The 5,053-nt window shown below is 32.7% G+C and overlaps 1 long non-coding RNA gene across 3 annotated transcripts; it reads right to left on the bottom strand.

Moving 5' to 3' along the window:
• Window positions 1-323: 323 nt before the first annotated feature.
• LOC139840294 (uncharacterized) lies at window positions 324-2,982 on the bottom strand. Of its 3 annotated transcripts, XR_011757338.1 has the most exons (4): window positions 2,603-2,982; window positions 2,364-2,522; window positions 2,209-2,274; window positions 324-1,496 (listed from the first exon to the last, which is right to left on the bottom strand). It is a non-coding gene; the product is annotated as an uncharacterized lncRNA (long non-coding RNA). The 3 variants fall into 3 exon arrangements; XR_011757337.1 differs by having other exon boundaries at window positions 2,209-2,502; XR_011757336.1 differs by having other exon boundaries at window positions 2,209-2,522.
• Between the last annotated feature and the right edge of the window lie 2,071 nt (window positions 2,983-5,053).

Below are 5,053 nucleotides of genomic sequence, written 5' to 3' on the forward strand. Positions count from 1 at the left end.
ATTTGTAGATAAAAAGTGTATTTTCAAATGGTTGAAAAGGTATAATTGATAAGACCACAACATATATTCAGTTTTCTCGTCTGGTATTTTTTTAATAGGCCAGCCATAGTTGACTCAATGCAACGAATCTTTTGAACTAATGGTACCTTCTAACACATATATCTCTTAAATTCAATGCAACAATAAGAGGAATAAACCCTCCACTCATCTTAATGCGTACCAAACCTGTTTAAATATCCAGATCCCATTATATGATTATTGAATTCAATTACAATTATATAACTGAACTTGTTCAAATAAGAAACTTCGTAAGGCAACATCTTCAACATTTCATCAATTTCACAAGTTGTATCATGTATGCATACGCCCATAAGTATAATATAATTACTTATGGTGTCACATATATAATCTTGTACATCCATTTATTTGAAAAATATGATAACTTCATTATGTTCACCAGCTTTACACAAACATAAAAAATTGGTATAACCGAACACACAATTTTAAGATTAATCACAACTTAGATACGTATAGGCTGAAAATTTTGCAGCCATTGTGATGTCCTGAACATAGCAGTTGGCTACTAAATGCCCTAACATACAATTTTTACAATTACCGTAAGACGAATACACCAACAACCAATTTTTTTACCAGGGACTTCCGAAGGCGCTGAGAAATTGTAGAATAATAAACAAGGAACACTGAATGGCAAAACAACCTCCTCATCAATAACATTAGAACAACTTGCAACTGAAAATTTTCCATATCACGGTAGCAACCTCCAAAAAATGGCAACACAAAAAGAGAAACATCATAAATGTACCATCTCCAACTAACTGAGTATGTGGTTCGAATGATGCCGACGCAACAGAAACACCCACAATAGGATCGACAGACGCTGCGGAAATAACTCAAGTCTATGGTTCATGGTTCCTTTCTCTTCAACTTCAACTTGTATAAGGGTGATTGAATTTGTCAAGGATATATGTCAGAGTGCCATAATATAAGCTTACACATTATAAAGTATACAATTAGTTGAACAAATTGAAAAGGAAAATAACATGAAAATTAACTGAAAGATATTGTAAACTGGGAAATAACTTTAATAGAATGGCAGATGCGGCATCCAACAGCTAGACTGTGACAGACCGAGACAAAAATAGCAGAATTGGGTAATTCATTGATCGTTGCTTTAAATAGTGTAAGGTGCACGTATATCATACCTGTATGAGAGAGCTTTTTACACAAATCTAGAATGACACATTGCCCAGATAGTACCAAATTTATAGCTCATACAATATAACTATACATGTACATGTACATATACATACATATACCTTATCATGGAAAAGAAGAAAAAAATGTTGGTTTTATGGCAAAATACCTGATTGCACAACATCCCTAAGGATTATCAAATTTGTGTTAACTCAGCTATAAAAAAGTCAACATCTAGCTCGATAGGAGATACTCGGTGGCTACTCAACCCATTTGCAAATCTATAATAACAATAAAACAAACATATATTAATATAATAATTAACATAAATCGAAAATAAAAAGTATCGCTTTAATCTGTCCTGAAAATAAAACAAACATGTCTTAATATAAAGAGCATGATATGCAACCTCATACAGATGCAGTATAAAACGTCTACATTTATTGAAATTTTTTTAAAAAAAAAAACAAAAAGTGAACAATGATTACATTGATAACATATGTAATAACGTTGTTGAATCAAATGGTGCAAGAACCAACTAAATATTTACATAAATTCTTTTGACTAACAATCTAACCCATTTGGAGGTCCATTCGTATTATAATATGAAATATGAATTCCACAAAGTTTTCCAATCCCATTCCGCCATTCGACCCATATAACCACCATTTTAATTAAAAAAATTGAAAGGCATATCGTGTTTAGTACACTGATAGTTACTGAAAACACAATTGGTTGGTGGATAGAAGTGAGATGAGACCATTTTTCATTTAAAGATCGGAAAGAACTGTTATAATCATGGATTAATATTTTAACGTTAATCTAAGCAGATTTACAACACAATGAGCATAAAATTAATTTGTGATTTTCTTATAAGATAATTTGATACATAGGTCCTTATATCTTTCCTAGTAAAGTAAACTGTACCCAATTTGCCACCTTTCTTTACATCAAAGATCAAAATAAATTACTAAAAATAAAATATTGTTTTACCAGTAATGGATCAGAGCTTTAAAAACTTCTTTGTAGTCTTCCTCCACCAGTCAGACGAACCCGTCCCTGCAAAGACAGTTCAAATCACCTTTAAGTTAGATAGAACTTCGATGGAACGGAATCGACAATTCTTCGGAATTCGATTTGAAACGAACTCGATTTAAGAAATCAATGTAAGTCTGGTCCAAATGTAGTAGGTGATATGTTTTATCACTTTTCTCTATGCTCTTTGGCCAAGGTTTGTCGTCTCTACACCCTTTTTTGTAGGAATCTCAATAATTCACTGCTGCAGGTCTTCCAGATATTTAAAAAACCTTAAAAAATCAAAACCCAAATGAAAAAAACTAAAAAACTAACACCTTTGACATAAAGTTTGAATCTTTTTCATGCTCACCTTTTGAAAGTGACCAACTTGGTTTGTGCTATCATCATGAATTTCTTCAATTTGGGTTCGAGCGTGACAAGTATCTTCAGTAAGTCCGCTGCTATTTAACTTTTACACACTTTCACAAAAATACGTCAACCTTTCAGTTGCTGATGTATCTTCAAATTTACTTCTTCCCTTATTAAGGCATCTATATTGATCAAATCAGTTTAGAGGTAATAGCAACAACTGTACTTCAATGATTACATTGGCTGTGCCAAGTGAACACACCTATTTAGCTAGCTTAACCCCCTTTTAATGAATCTTTGCGTGAACACAAAAGGAATCAGAATTAAGATATGTAGAATTAATTCAAAAACCAAATAAAAACTCAAATTCATAAAAAAAATCTTTACCTTGACTTTCCAATTGACTTTCCAAATTAAAGGCTATGAATCCATAGCTTGTGAATAATCGTCTTCTATCTAAGCAATCAATATATCAAAAATCACAGGTATTATAATCGGAATCAGGGCAATAAATCAAATTAGGTGTTCTCATAACTTCCATCATTTTCATGAATTGTAAAGATTAGGGTTTGCGTGATAGAAGTGTAAGGTTTCTTTTCCTCATAACTTCCATCGTTTTTCATCTAGCATTGCCATCATCAGCAGCTCATTTTTAAAAACCGAAATCAATTCGATTGAACAACTATGAATCGACCCACGATTTTCAAATGAAATCGATCAACGAAATCTACCGGCTAAACCTTATTAGATACTGATTATTGGGATTGAGTTTGGAAGGAAGAGAGGTCAGGATAAATACCATTATCAATTGTGACAGCGGAGATGGTGGCGACGATGGTTACAAAGGCGACGAAAGTGATGCCGACGGATGGAGTTTTATCGCCTCTAACCCTAATATTTAGACCCCAAATCAACAATCGATTACAAATTTGGAACAGGACCTTTAGATGAATATACTAACCTCTGAATTCCATGGTTGCTCTAAATTCTGATTCTGGTAACTGAAAACTGGCCCTATTTTTCTTGACGAATGAGAACTACAAAGGTGAACCCTATTTTTTGATTTTCGTCCGTGTTTCTTTTTCTTAAGAGGAAGGGGGTGATTTGGTCGGTCAGGTCATAATCAAAATTAGGTAAAAATTAATGGTCTAGATTAGTGGTTGCTAATTAAATAAATGGCTAAGATTAGATTTTGCTTTTTAAAATGACCTATTTTTAATTTTGTTATTATATATAAAAGAGAAAAGATATATTATTATTATTATTATTATTATTATTATTATTATTATTATTATTAGGATAGGATTAGGATTCATCCTTCAATTTTAAAAAAATTCCGTCCTCGAAATTCGATCAATCATAAGTAAGAAAACTTAATCCCAATTTAGATTCAGGTTCTTAAATAGCTTATAAATCATAATGATATTATCATTGAACTTTGACAAAAGTAATAAACTTATTCCAAAGTTGTTTAATCTTTCTGTCAAGAATTGACCGTGTTATTTTCACACTTTGTGTGTGAGGCTTAGGTTTACGTTATGGGTTCGAGCCTCGCTCAGTCCATACTATTAACCAATCCACCTTAAATATGGAGTTCCAGATTGACACGGGGGGAGGGGGGGGGGGGGGGGGGGGGGGGGGGGGGTTCTGCCGAATCCATTCAAGATTCAAACCCGATCTGCCTGCCTCTCGGGCAGAGGTGGGGCCAGGATTTCGGGATAGGGGATGCGTATGCCACATAAAAAAAATCAACATAATCACTCAAATTAATAATAAACATTCTCTACACATAATCAACGATCAATGATAACAAATTCATCCGGATATAATGACAATGTATCATTACGCAAGAATGAAAAAGACAATCTTTTTTAAATAAAAGAACAAGTATTTCTAAAAGAAATCATCAAAAATAGATTGATATCTAATGTGCATCGATCCATTGTTTCGTTAAGTAACCTATAAAATAGTAATAACAAAAAATAATTTTAATAACTCTCAAGATAACAAAATAAACAGATACAGAGTACTAATTAGTTTGATCCGTCAAATTGTAAAAAGTACAATAGTAACTCGCTAAAGATTTAAAGTTATAGTACATGAAACCTAATGAAGAACAATACATATTTTATATGAACTAAAGAAATTGGAAAAGAAAAACAGTTATAATATAATTAAACTCACCTGAATCGCCTTTATCATAGTTATCGCGATCGTAGGTACGACAGAGGGAATTTCAAAATTTCAATATCTAGCCACGCCTATTTTTTTTCTAAAAATTAAGGTACTGGCCTTTTAATATTAGTGGGCCAATGATGACTAATGAAAATACATTTGGACTAGAAACTTGTATGCATTTATAGAGGATGCTCCTAATCAATTGAAAAAAAATTTACATATGAAACCAGAGTGTCGGTGGTGCACATGAGGACGGCTCAACACCCCAAAGCAA

Source organism: Rutidosis leptorrhynchoides, chromosome 4 (genome assembly GCF_046630445.1).
Source record: "Rutidosis leptorrhynchoides isolate AG116_Rl617_1_P2 chromosome 4, CSIRO_AGI_Rlap_v1, whole genome shotgun sequence".
NCBI lineage: Eukaryota > Viridiplantae > Streptophyta > Magnoliopsida > Asterales > Asteraceae > Rutidosis > Rutidosis leptorrhynchoides.